At 40.5% G+C, this 15359-nt stretch overlaps 1 protein-coding gene across 1 annotated transcript in view; it reads right to left on the minus strand.

Annotated features, from left to right (window-relative positions):
- The window catches only part of LOC126472131 (telomerase-binding protein EST1A), a 353124-nt gene that overhangs the window by 119628 nt on the left and 218137 nt on the right, over positions 1-15359 (minus strand). The window lies entirely within an intron of this gene.

A 15359-nucleotide genomic window follows, 5' to 3' on the forward strand; every position in this document is an offset into this window, starting at 1 on the left:
TGTTCTGTGGAGTCACAACTCGTGCCTGACCTGGACAAGGAGCATCTTCCACTGAAGTCACACCATTTGCAAACTTCCTACTCCATTCGTAGACTTGCTGCTGTGGCAAACATGCATCACCATACTGAACCTCCATTCATCGATGAATTTCAATAGGTTTCACACCTTCAGTACGCAAAAACCTTCCTGGTGCAAGTCGCAAGTGGGGTGGCCATCTTTATACTGATACTGCGACGGTATGTGTGCATCTGCACTATGCTGCCACCTACAGGTCATTCTGCACGCTGCTTGTAGCACGCTTACCAACTTACAGGATAACTGCAAAAATTTCAATTTGTTATTACAAATTTAAGGTTTTCATTTGACTCACCCTTGTATATAGCTTTGAAAGCTTAAAGCATGCTCTTTCAAGCTGTAACAAGAAAAAGAGGATTGAACGAGACACAGTTGGGATATGGTACTACACACCAATCCCATTTTCCAAAATATAAATTCCAAAATATAAATTCCAAAATAAGACATCACTGCGAATTATCATTACAACAACAGGAGCAGCGAGCTAGCCAGTGACATCACAGGCATCACATGACTTGAATACCATATTTACTCGAATCTAAGCCGCACCTGAAAAATGAGCCTCAAAATAAAGGAAAAAAAAAAATCCCAAATCTAAGCCGCACCTGAAATTTGAGCCTCGAAATTCAAGGGGAGGGAAAAGTTTTAGGCCGCACCTCCAAATCGAAACAAAGTTGGTCCATTGTAATATGAGATACAATTTAGGTCGAATGAATGACGATACTGCTACAGTAGTTTGGTTCGAGTTGTAAGCTTAGCAGTTAAACTTTACCAGGTAGCCATTGCTATGCGTCAGGCGCTCCGTCCGTATTTATACGGATACCCTTCCTTTTTCACGTGCTTCGTCTGGTTTGAATCGATTGCTTATTTTGCTTTGATCTGATAAGTGCCGTTTTCTATGTTATAGGTGTTTACGTCAGTCACTCTAAGCTGAAAATGCATTACTATACTGTGTCATGCATTGTTTATCGCATTCTGATAGTGCGTGTTTACGGCCTGTCACTGCTCGCGGCATGGCTTGCTTTTGTGCGCGCTACCGCCGCCTACAATTAAAAAAAAAGAGAGGAATCGTCTCATTAGCGAAACAATGGCAAGAGACTGCTATTTGTTGTTACTTACACTGCTGCTTTCTTTGATAATGATCAACAAGAACCAAATAATAGACTGCGTATGATAGAACATGTTCTGAACGAGAGTTTGGCGAAAATTTTTCTCCGTTTGAAAATCTTTGAGGCCGCTTCTTTAGTACATCAAATTCTGCACAGAAATTAGTCACCTTAGATTTAAAAATCTAGTCAGTTGCCGTGCTTCATTTCTGACTGTATCACTATTAGGCATAAGAGTAATACGAATATAAACATGACACGGTACGTATATTCTTCCGCGTTTGCTGTTGTCTCACTCTAGTTTCGTAGTTTATTAGGCAGACAGGACTTAAATGAGATAGAAGCAAACACGAAAGAATACATGGCAAAATGTTTATATTCGTATTATTCTTATGGTGAAGAGAATACTGCATGTGATTCACATTTCATCAGGTTCCTATTAGCAACCATCTCTTCTCACAGGTAGGAAAAAATTCAGAACGTAGAGTTGGCCATATTGACAAAAATCCCAGTCTTGCCAGTCGGATTTTCGTAGTACATTGAAATTCTGCTACATTCGAAGATGAACAATACGGAATTTGTATTTACTTCATTGGATAATGTATGAAAATGCAGTGGTCGAAACTCGGGCGGAGAAAAAAAAGCTCGTCTTCCAATTTTTTTTTTAAAGTTTTATTTACTGATGCAGAGGTTTTGGCGCCACTTTGTGCCTACAAAGGATGCCTGTGTAGCGCTACATATATTCGACGGTAGAAGTTAGTTGTGGCGGCACCTAGCAACATTTTTCAGAACTTCCGCTTGCTTTGCACTCGATTCTAACCCGCAGGCGGTTTTTTGGATTACAAAAACCGGAAAAAAAGTACGGCTTAGATTCGAGTAAATACGGTAGAGCGTTTTTGCAGGCGTTCAAATTATTTGAATTTCATTTCAATTTTTATAAAAGAATACCAAATTAAACAGGAAAAAAAGCTTGTTGGGAGCATACAAATGACATAATTAATCTTTTAAGACAATTTCTGGAAAACAGTCAAATACCTCATTCAGTTGCTGGTCTTTCTTTGTTCATGTACAGTACAGTGTGACTTCAGTGTCTGAGTAATTCTCAGTGCTTAATTTTCTTTTTTGTTTTGAAAAGGGAGCCAGTATGCCATGAATAAGAAAATAGTGAGGCATTTCACTAATGAAGAGAAGTGGAACATTATTCAGGAACTGGACAAAAAGCCACACATCAAACATGTTGATGCTGCACAAAAACTGAACATTCCTCCGTTTACATTAAACACAATAGTAAACAAGAGAAAAATAATTGAAGCTGCATGTGTGGAAGGAGCAATCAGCAAAAGAAAAGTGTGCTTGATGATCAGTTTCTAGAACTTGAAAGTTTCCTGCTGAATGGTTTAAGCAAACTCGCACAGCGTAAACTCCAGTTGATGTGGTACTGTGGTTCGTGCTAAAACTACTTATTTGGTACAAAAGTTTGGACTCAAAGATTTCAAGCCACTCAATGGGTAGATTGAGCAGATTAAGAGCCGACAAAATTTAGGGTATAAAATGTGCTCGAGGTACAGCAGAAAATTCAACAAAGAGAGACTGACTGTTCTGTCATGTTACAGTGCAAGTGGAATAGAAAAGTTGGTGCCACTAATAACTGGCACAGCGAAAAGTTCACAATGTTTCAAAAATGTGCAGACATTCCAAAAACAAATATACATTTAATACGAAAGCATTGGTAATGAGAAGTATATTTGACAAATATTTGCACAATTTGGATACAAGGTTGGGTGTCAGAAACAGATCAATCGTCCTCTTTATTGACCAATGTGCAGCACATCCTCAAGATGCATCGTATCTTCGTAATACAAAAATAGTGTTTTTTCCTGCCAATTGCACAAGCCACCTTCAGCCATTCAACCAAAGCATTATAAGATGCCTGAAACAAAAATACAGGAAAGTTCTTTTACAGATGAGGCTGGCCTGTCTTCATAGTAAAATGAGAAAGGTGATGATCTTGGTTGCTATATATTTTATGAGAAATGTGTGGGATTCCGTGCAAGAAATCACAATATCAAATTGTTTTCAGAAGGTCGACTTTAATTGGATACTGCCCCTTACATGAGAGATCACATCAGAAAACAATGAAACTGTAGCTGAACAATGGCAGCAAATAATGGGGCCAGATGAAAGTACCACATGCCTTAGTTTCGATACTTATGCTGAGCACGATGAAGGTGTTGCTGTCTGTCAGTCCATGACAACTGATTAAGTGTTGCAGGATCAGATGGCAGAAAACAAGAAAGTGAAGATGCGGATTGAATAGGCCCTTCACCAGTCCACACGATGTTAAAAGCCATTGAAGCCATGGACACAATTAAACTTGTGAGTTAAGTTTTGAAGCTGATAAAGTAGTGCTGAAAGGTGATGAAGAGTTGAACGAGTTAATGAAGATAGCTATTACAATATGTGAATGAGGGCTGAAGAAACAAGCAACTACTGACATATTCTTCAAATGTCTGTGAAGACAAGACTATGCAGTGTAGTGTAGTTAATACCAGTAGTTTTAGGAATGCCAGTTTATATTATCAGTAGTCATTCACTAATGGGAAAAAGTAAAATGAACAATGATGCTTTCTTTTAAGAACATCTGTGTAAATTCTGCCTCGCTTTGTGAATAAATAAAATCATCATATGTCAGGTTCGTATTAATTTATTTTTTATTTATTCAAACTGCTTTAGGTGGTGGTGTCATTTTACTAAACAGTTACTATATTTATACATAATGTTATGTTTTACAAGTTACATACCAGTATTGATGCCGTTAGCCACAGTAAAATTGAAATTAGATGTTACTGTGATTAACATGTACTGTATATGTAGGTACAGGGTGTTTCAAAAATGACCGGTATATTTGAAACGGCAATAAAAACTAAACGAGCAGCGATAGAAATACACCGTTTGTTGCAATATGCTTGGGACAACAGTACATTTTCAGGCGGACAAACTTTCGAAATTACAGTAGTTACAATTTTCAACAACAGATGGCGCTGCAAGTGATGTGAAAGATATAGAAGACAACGCAGTCTGTGGGTGCGCCATTCTGTACGTTGTCTTTCTGCTGTAAGTGTGTGCTGTTCACAACGTGCAAGTGTGCTGTAGACAACATGGTTTATTCCTTAGAACAGAGGATTTTTCTGGTGTTGGAATTCCACCGCCTAGAACACAGTGTTGTTGCAACAAGACGAAGTTTTCAACGGAGGTTTAATGTAACCAAAGGACCGAAAAGCGATACAATAAAGGATCTGTTTGAAAAATTTCAACGGACTGGGAACGTGACGGATGAACGTGCTGGAAAGGTAGGGCGACCGCGTAAGGCAACCACAGAGGGCAACGCGCAGCTAGTGCAGCAGGTGATCCAACAGCGGCCTCGGGTTTCCGTTCGCCGTGTTGCAGCTGCGGTCCAAATGACGTCAACGTCCAAGTATCGTCTCATGCGCCAGAGTTTACACCTCTATCCATACAAAATTCAAACGCGCAAGCCCTCAGCGCCGCTACCATTGCTGCACGAGAGACATTCGCTAACGATATAGTGCACAGGATTGATGACGGCGATATGCACGTGGGCAACATTTGGTTTACTGACGAAGCTTATTTTTACCTGGACGGCTTCATCAATAAACAGAACTGGCGCATATGGGGAACCGAAAAGCCCCATGTTGCAGTCCCATCGTCCCTGCATCCTCAAAAAGTACTGGTCTGGGCCGCCATTTCTTCCAAAGGAATCATTGGCCCATTTTTCAGATCAGAAACGATTACTGCATCATGCTATCTGGACATTCTTCGTGAATTTGTGGCGGTACAAACTGCCTTAGACGACACTGCGAACACCTCGTGGTTTATGCAAGATGGTGCCCGGCCACATCGCACGGCCGACGTCTTTAATTTCCTGAATGAATATTTCGATGATCGTGCGATTGCTTTGGGCTATCCGAAACATACAGGAGGCGGCGTGGATTGGCCTCCCTATTCGCCAGAACCCCTGTGACTTCTTTCTGTGGGGACACTTGAAAGACCAGGTGTACCGCCAGAGTCCAGAAACAATCGAACAGCTGAAGCAGTACATCTCATCTGCATATGAAGCCATTCCGCCAGACACGTTGTCAAAGGTTTCGGGTAATTTCATTCAGAGACTACGCCATATTATTGCTACGCATGGTGGATATGTGGAAAATATCGTACTATAGAGTTTCCCAGACCGCAGCGCCATCTGTTGTTGAAAACTGTAACTACTGTAATTTTGAAAGTTTGTCTGCCTGAAAATGTACTGTTGTCCCAAGCATATTGCAACAAACGGTGTATTTCTATCGCTGCTCATTTAGTTTTTATTGCCGTTTCAAATATACCGGTCATTTTTGAAACACCCTGTATGTATCCACATATAAAAAAGTCAACTCAATTGAAATTTATTGTTGATGTACAAGTCTTTTAGGTATGTTCCTAAAATACGGAATCATAGTTTGGAGGCAAGAGGCTATGCTCTCACGTCATGTGACATACCTGAATTCCAATTGATGGCTTAAGTGTACATATCCGGCAGCTTGTATGTCACCAGTGTCACTTCACTTTAAAATATTTTTGCTTCTTGTACACTAATATGTAATTTTGAGTTTCTTGGTGTGGTATTCTGAATGTATTCTCAAAAAGACGCATTTAGAATTATAATTTATTATGTAGCACGTCATGAAACGTGGCATTACTAGATTGCATAGTACCCCAAATGTGCTACTTTTAATTCCACTTTTTCACCGCTGAAAAAACATCAAACCATTACCAAATTCAATATTTTTTGGTAGTATGTTTTCCCTCCTTTCAAAAATGTTCATTCATGAAATTCCAATGTATCGTAAACTTTTATTCTAAAGTGAAACCACCACCTTGTTTGTTTGTCTTTGTCAATTTCATTTGTATTCATTGCTTACTATGACGACTTACTTGCATACGTCCTTACTTGCTTGCTATGGCGATTTCAAAATTGTTGTTGTTGTTATTATTATTGTGGGACTCAAAAGATCCCCACAGGTATCAATTAACATGTTGTCTTGCTGAAGCATCGACACTTTTCCCAAGCCTGATCACCAAAGCCAGCCAAATTACACCCCCCCCCCCCCCAAAAAAAATCACTTTATGCACGTCTAGGCACAACAATCGTGAATGCTGCACCCACCTGCCGCTTCATGCCCACTGAAACCACCATTCTGGACAACTGCCAGGAAGCTATCTCTCATGGCCATGTATGCTGAAATACCGTGGCAGTAAATGATTGTCATATACTCATCTGTGGTGCAGTGTGTTACCACATTCAGCATACCTCAGCTATATTATGCTTGCACCTGTTACGCTTGCAACAAACAATGCAATGTAAAAAAATATGGTACAAACAGTAGAATTTCAGAGCCTCAAATGTTGCCACACTGCTACCACATAATTTCACAGATTTGCTCTTTTGTCTTTATCTAATGAAACATCTCAGCATTTCAAACAAATACTATAAATAGATGTGTGGTGTCTGTTCTGTCTGCTATGTCCTCCATTGTTGATTTATTCCAATGCCTGCAGATGGCAGAATGTCCTGATTTCTCTTAATCAGATAAATAAATATTATAAAGCATATACATAAAAAAAAATCCAGTAATTATATGCAGAAAATCAGAAAGATCAATATGGAAAAGCTTTACAGTAAAAGTGGAACAAATATACAGTTAAAATTGTGTTACATGTGATGCTACTGCCATTGGCACTGTATGTTGCATTACCAATGGTGCATGCTGCACTCCACTGAGGGTACCCGAGCTTATCAAGGCACGAACAGTTTTATTTTGTTGACTGTACATACAAAGTTTTGGATTTTGCCTCAATTTCTGAATGCGGTGATGAATAGGCTGGTGCTGTTAAGCTGAGAGAGGAATAACATAAAAGAGTACAAACTATAAGTTTCATAATTTTGCACTGAATGTTAACATATAAGAAACAATAGGTAAATACTGGATAAGAAAAACAACATGATCTGAACATTTTTCAACAAGGGACGTCAATAGCGTGGCTATAGCTACCGAGGCTAGAAGCCATTCTCCATAACAAATAATACTGATGTAGTGAATAGAGGATGCAGAGGAGGATATAAAATCATGCATGTGCAATGTAGTCCAGTGAAACTGTCAGAAAAAAAGCCTGTACCTTCCAAAGGTGTGGTAGAAGATTTTATTTTTTTAACTCGTTCATATTGTTGGAAAGGTTAGAAAACCAAGTTTTGCCAACAAAATTTCTCTTGGGAAAACTTTCTGCAGTCAAAAAAACTTCAAAAATTTTGGACTTTTTTCAGTTTTTTTCAAAATATCTCAGTTTCATTTGCTCCTATCGCTTTGGCGTCTATTTTCTTTTTTAAAGAGCACAAAATTCTCTACAAATTTGGTTCTTACCATTTTTTTCTACTCCCATTATCTAAGGCGCTACAGCGCGTCAAAAAATACCAATTTTTCAAATTTCGAGCAAAGTAGCAAAGTGGCAAATTACCTCTAATTTTTAAACACTGTTATTTCAGTTTCTATTTGCGTAGTATAAACATATTACTCATCATGTTATTCATTGGAATTTACCATCTCACTCTGCTGCAGGGCCAGGACAAACAGCATCATGTTCGGTAACTACGAACACATTCAAGTCGGATTGCGTGAAGTTTATTTGTGTAACAATATGTAATACGATTGCATGCAGGTGCCATACATTTTCTACAGTTGATTGACGTTAATGATCAGTTATAAGAAAAGGATGTAGGGATTGTTCTTTAGCGGACTTTGGCGGGCGGGCGGAAGGTGATTATCTTATCAATAGCCCAAAGCTATGTTTCTTGCCTGCAACGTCATTTTGGATATCAATTTGCTACTGTATTTGATGGGTATCTTTGTGAGGGAGACAAATGTAGCACAAAGAGTGCTGAGAGGATTTGTAGGTCCAAAAAACATTCTTCGGTTGACGTGGTTGAATCAGAGATGGTGAACCATGTCCCTCAGGACAAGTTCTTGTACAACAAACGAAACAAGATGCATTTGATCACACTTCTTAAAAACGAATTTCTGGAGTGCACCAGGCACAAGATGATGCTGACGTTAAGATTGTAACATCTGCCATTTCAAGAACCAAAGATTTTGGAAGTGTTGTCGTTGTAGGAGAAGGTGCTGACCTGCTTGTGCTCATGACCGGTTTGGGGCAAGGCATTGAAAACTTATTTTTCTTAAAGCCAGGAAGAGGAAATGCAGAAGACAAGTGGTTTTCCACTGCATCTTACAAGTTTGACAGTGAATATATTCTGTTCACTCACGCCTTTAGCGGATGTGATACAACATCCGCTTTTGTTGGTCAAGGCAAAATTAAGTGCTGCAATATTGTTGCGAAAAATGAACACCTAACCTCAGTGCTTTGCACGTTCAATAAACCACATGCTACCCGTGAAGAAATAATAACAGCAGGAGAACAAGTTACTATCACATTGTATAGTGGAGGTGTCAGCAGTTCCCACACACTAGACCATTTGCGGTACCAGTTATTCGCCAAGTCTGCCACAAAAAGCAACTGAATCTTGCACGGTTGCCACCTACACAAGATGCTGCACAACATCATTCGTTGGACTTACCAACAAGTCCAAAGTTGGATGGGAAACTGGAAACCTCCTGAGAAATGGGGCTGGAATCACAGTGACCACAGACCAATACCCGTTATAATGAGGCAAGATCCAGCACCTGAAGCACTTCTTCACATTGTTTCATGCTCATGCAAGCTGAACTGTGGCGGAGCCTGCTCCTGCAGAAAAGCGGGTTTGAAATGTTCTTCAATTTGCAAGAAATGTATTGGGGTAGCGAAGAAGATGTTATGGAGGATGTTGAGGAAACCGCTGACGAAATTAACGAACTTGCTGAGGCCGACTCACTGTTTAAAGAAGAGGTCAATCTGGGATCAACTCTACGTACAGACCCTGAATCCTTAACTCAAGGTATTTCTGGTGACACTGAGGAACCTGGCCCATCAAAACATTGGAAGTGATGCTCATGTCTGTCTCAAGTGCACTAAAGTGCGATATTACACGTATTACACACCCAGAACTGTCAACATTTTTTAGTAACTGACAATGCATTTTAATTGTAATAAAGCTACTTATTTTTAATGTCAACTGTGTGGCTTTTATACACAAGAATAATTACCTACCTAATTAGGTTGCCTATTGCAGCTAATAATAGTTCAGTTTCCTGAGAATTTATTGTGTGTGTGTGTGTGTGTGTGTGTGTGTGTGTGTGTGTGTGTGTGTCTGTCTCTTAATGATGTATTTTTATATTTATAGTTTTACAAATACCAGGGCTGAGGTGGCCCATAGTGAACTTCAGGTAGTGATGTAAGAATCACAATAGTTGGGTGCCCAGCAATCCTCATGTTGCATACAGAGAAATTGAATACCTGAAAATGAGGTGGTAAATTCCAACATATAACATCATGTATAATGTATTTATACTACACACACAGAAACTGAAAAAATAGTGTTCAAAAATTAGGTATCTTGCCACTATGCTCAAAATTTGAAAAATTGGTATTTTTTGAAGCGCTGTAGCATCTTAGATATTGGGAGTATAAAAAAGATATAGACATTAAAGTGATAGGAGCAAAAAAACTGAGATATTTTGAAAAAACTGAAAAAAGGCCGAAATTTTCCAAGTTTTTTGACTGCAGAAAGTTTTCCCAAACAAAATTTTGTTGGCAAAACTCGGTTTTCTAATCTTTCCAATCATATGAATGAGTTGAAAAAATAAACTCTTCTACCCCACCTTTTGCAAGGTACGAGGTGCATTCAAGTTCTAAGGCCTCTGATTTTTTTCCTAATTAACTACTCACCTGAAATCGATGAAACTGGCGTTACTTCTCGACGTAATCGCCCTGCAGACGTACACATTTTTCACAACGCTGACGCCATGATTCCATGGCAGCGGCGAAGGCTTCTTTAGGAGTCTCTTTTGACCACTGGAAAATCGCTGAGGCACTAGCAGAATGGCTGGTGAATGTGCGGCCATGGACAGTGTCTTTCATTGTTGGAAAAAGCCAAAAGTCACTAGGAGCCAGGTCAGGTGAGTAGGGAGCATGAGCAATCACTTCAAAGTTGTTATCACGAAGAAACTGTTGCGTAACGTTAGCTCGATGTGCGGGTGCGTTGTCTTGGTGAAACAGCACACAAGCAGCCCTTCCCGGACGTTTTTGTTGCAGTGCAGGAAGGAATTTGTTCTTCAAAACATTTTCGTAGGATGCACTTGGTACCGTATTGCCCTTTGGAACGCAGTGGGTAAGGATTACGCCCTCGCTGTCCCAGAGCATGGACACCATCATTTTTTCAGCACTGGCGGTTACCCAAAATTTTTTTGGTGACGGTGAATCTGTGTGCTTCCATTGAGCTGACTGGCGCTTTGTTTCTGGATTGAAAAATGGCATCCACGTCTCATCCACTGTCACAACCAACGAAAAGAAAGTCCCATTCCTGCTGTCATTGCGCATCAACATTGCTTGCCACACGGGCAGCCATGTGGTCGTCCATCAGCATTCGTGGCACCCACTTGGATGACACTTTTCGCATTTTCAGGTCGTCATGCAGGATTGTGTGCACAGAACCCACAGAAACGCCAAATCTGGAGGCGATCTGTTGAACAGTCATTCGGCGATCCCCCAAAACAATTCTCTCCACTTTCTCAATCATGTCGTCAGACCGGCTTGTGCGAGCCCGAGGTTGTTTCGGTTTGTTGTCACACGATGTTCTGCCTTCATTAAACTGTCGCACCCACGAATGCACTTTCGACACATCCATAACTCCATCACCACATGTCTCCTTCAATTTCAATTGGTTTCACACCACGCAAAGTCAGAAAATGAATGATTGCACGCTGTTCAAGTAAGGAAAACGTCGCCATTTTAAGTATTTAAAACAGTTCTCATTCTTGCCGCTGGCGGTAAAATTCCATCTGCCGTACGATGCTGTCATCTCTGGGACGTATTGATAATGAACGCAGCCTCATTTTAAAACAACGCGCATGTTTCTATCTCTTTCCAGTCTGGAGAAAAAAAATCGGAGGCCTTAGAACTTGAATGCACCTCGTATATCTGCTATTTGACTGGACTAATGAATGATGACTGGCACAAAGCCAATTTTAAAACTTTAACTATCCTACTTTTAGTAAACACTCAGATACATCATGTGTGTCTCCTGAGAGTCATTTTTTTCATAATTCTGTTGACATTTCACTTTTTTGATGTGTAGATAGAGTCAGAGCAAAAAAGTACTGTTTATCAAGTATCTCAAGTAATGTCCAGAGTTTGCAGAAAGTGTCTGTTTATTGTTAGAAACTTTTTTTTTTTTTTTTTAACATCAAATGTTATATGAGGATTTGATGGGGGAGTCCCAAATTAGTCTAGTGCCATTTTCAAATAAAATATATGTGTTAAAGGTAATGCATGGTGGCAGAAGAGTGGCAGAACGGCATGGGCCAGTACACAAGTCAGGGCAAGTCCAGCAAGCTAAGGTTTGCCGATACAAGTACCAGTGGACATACAAGCTGGTTGTGACACTCCTCCCCCCCCCCCCCCCCCCCTCCCACCACCACATTTTTCAGTTCTCAAGGTGTAGTAAAATACTGCAGATATTATTGTGTTATGGATATGAAAACCAAAGTAGTAGTTCATCCCATCTTCTTTGCCAAATTTGCCCAGTGTGTTGCGAAACATTGCACTTTAAGCTGCTACCCAGTTTCTGCTGGAGTAATGGTTATTTTTCGCATTTTGCTACCCTCTTAACACATACTTTGTTAAATCAAATATAAAACTAGACTAAGCAGGAATTGGTTTATGCAGAGGGGCATAGAACTGAGCTTTATAAATAACATTTAATTTGTAGTGCGAGGCAGACCGGTATTTATGGCGTACTTCCGAACAGCCAAGTTGTTCTCTTCATTTTTGCATAATATTTCAACGACCAAACCAGTCGCCAACTTCATTTGCTGCAAGTTGTACTGTTATGCATATCGCTGCCTGAACTCCAACCAGTCCATGCAGCGAGTGCACGTAACAGCACAACTAACAGTGCCTAAAGACGACAAATGCGTCAGACAGTGAAATATTGAGCAAAAATATAAACAAAAAACCTCACTGTACACCCAGAGATTCGTCTTTAATCAATCATGCCAAGAAAACCTATGAAGTCATACTGCCGTTTTCCACTGACACTGGGCAGCATGTAAAACATGGTGACCAGAGTTTTGTCTGACTTGTCCTACACAATGCAGAAACAAAATACCAGAGAGAATGAGCGACTAAGAAACACATGGGGCTGGTGTTTGGTGGGATGGGTCGGTCTCTCTATCTCTCTCACTCTCTCTCTCTCTCTCGCCCTCCTCTCCCCCTCCTACTACCTCTCCCCCCTCTCCCTGTCCCCCTCCCCCTCACCATCCCAACATTACAATTTAGAGCTGATCTAAATGTTGATAGCCCAATTTATTGTACAAAATTTCTCTTTTATCCCTTAGTAAATACCATCAATGACTTCGCAGCATAAACAATGTGCTGTCCCAGTAGCGTTAATGAAGATGAGAAGTTGCACACTAAATATACGAGGGCTATCCACAAAGTACATTACGTTTTGGAATTAAAAATAAATAAAGTATTGGATTTTTTTTTATTATATACAGATGAAAGCCACACTTAAATACTACTTTTCTACATAGTTGCCATTTAAATTAAGGCACTTATCGTAGCGATGGACGAGCTTGGAAATTCCTTCGTCGTAAAATTCGGCCGCCTGCGCCTTCAACCACGTGGTTACCTCTTTTGGGACAGAAAAGGTGTGATTTTTGTGGGTTTCCTGGAAAGAGGCACTTCAATAAATTCTCAAAGGTATTGCCAAACTCTGCACAATCTCAGAAGAGCAATACAAAACAAGCACAGGGGAAAGTTGAGCTCGAAGATCTTGCTGATTCACGACAATGCCCGGGCCCACACGGCAAAGGCCACTCGTGAAGTTCTCAAATCTTTTAAGTGGGAGTTGTTTCCTCAACCGCCGTACAGTCCCGACCTGGCACCGAGCGACTTCCACTTATTCCCAGCAATGAAGAAGTGGTTGGCTATGCAGCGTTTTGATGACGATGCACAGCTTCAAGAAGAGGTAACCACGTGGTTGAAGGCGCAGGCGGCCGAATTTTACGACGAAGGGATTTCCAAGCTCGTCCATCGCAACGATAAGTGCCTTAATTTAAATGGCAACTATGTAGAAAAGTAGTATTTAAGTGTGGCTTTCATCTGTATATAATAAAACAAATTTCCAATACTTTATTTATTTTTAATTCCAAAACATAATGTACAGGGTTATTACAAACGATTGAAGCGATTTCACAGCTCTACAATAACTTTATTATTTGAGATATTTTCACAATGCTTTGCACACACATACAAAAACTCAAAAAGTTTTTTTAGGCATTCACAAATGTTCGATATGTGCCCCTTTAGTGATTCGGCAGACATCAAGCCGATTATCAAGTTCCTCCCACACTCGGCGCAGCATGTCCCCATCAATGAGTTCGAAAGCATCGTTGATGCGAGCTCGCAGTTCTGGCACGTTTCTTGGTAGAGGAGGTTTAAACACTGAATCTTTCACATAACCCCACAGAAAGAAAGAGCATGGAGGCCATGACATGAATTGCTGATCATGATCTCCACCACGACCTATCCATCGGTTTTCCAATCTCCTGTTTAAGAAATGCCGAACATCATGATGGAAGTGCCATCCTGTTGAAAGATGAAGTCGGCGCTGTCGGTCTCCAGTTGTGGCATGAGCCAATTTTCCAGCATGTCCAGATACACGTGTCCTGTAACGTTTTTTTCGCAGAAGAAAAATGGGCCGTAAACTTTAAACCGTGAGATTGCACAAAACACGTTAACTTTTGGTGAATTGCGAATTTGCTGCACGAATGCGTGAGGATTCTCTACCGCCCAGATTCGCACATTGTGTCTGTTCACTTCACCATTAAGAAAAAATGTTGCTTCATCACTGTAAACAAGTTTCGCACTGAACGCATCCTCTTCCATGAGCTGGTGCAACCGCGCCGAAAATTCAAAGCGTTTGACTTTGTCATTGGGTGTCAGGGCTTGTAGCAATTGTAAATGGTAAGGCTTCTGCTTTAGCCTTTTCCGTAAGATTTTCCAAACTGTCGGCTGTGGTACGTTTAGCTCCCTGCTTGCTTTATTCGTCGAGTTCCGCGGGCTACGCGCGAAACTTGCCCGCACGCGTTCAATCGTTTCTTCGCTCACTGCAGGCCGACCCGTTGATTTCCCCTTACAGAGGCATCCAGAAGCTTTAAACTGCGCATACCATCGCCGAATGGAGTTAGCAGTTGGTGGATCTTTCTTGAACTTCGTCCTGAAGTGTCGTTGCACTGTTATGACTGACCGATGTGAGTGCATTTCAAGCACGACATACGCTTTCTCGGCTCCTGTCGCCATTTCGTCTCACTGCGCTCTCGAGCGCTCTGCGGCATAAACCTGAAGTGCGGCTTCAGCCGAACAAAACTTTATGAGTTTTTCTACGTATCTGTAGTGTGTCGTGACCATATGTCAATGAATGGAGCTACAGTGAATTTATGAAATCGCTTCAATCATTTGTAATAGCCCTGTACTTTGTGGATAGCCCTCATACTAAGAAAAAGCAGAAATCGATAGCAGAGTAATTAACAATTAATAATATTGACAGAAGAGAAATCAGCACTGAAGATGAACTGATGACGAGAAGGCCTTCACTTTTTAGCAGCAGTGTAAACCCGCTGTCAGCAGATAGCGTAACAACCTCCGACACACTAACTCCCTACGTAAAATGCTGACAGGTATATACTTTCAGAAAGTTTATGAAGCGCAGCTATCTTGGCAGCTGGTACATAATCTGATGGAGAAAGAGGTGACAGTCTACCAAGGAAGTAGAAGATGCTTAAAACCAGTGGAACATTATTCTACTCTAACTATTTTGTGGCAGAGAAAAAATTAGCTGTATTCCTTATAACATTTACCGAATTTTCCATCATGCTTGACTGAACATGATAACAATATTGAATAGGAAATTCA

Source organism: Schistocerca serialis, chromosome 1 (genome assembly GCF_023864345.2).
Source record: "Schistocerca serialis cubense isolate TAMUIC-IGC-003099 chromosome 1, iqSchSeri2.2, whole genome shotgun sequence".
Taxonomy (NCBI): Eukaryota; Metazoa; Arthropoda; class Insecta; order Orthoptera; family Acrididae; genus Schistocerca; species Schistocerca serialis.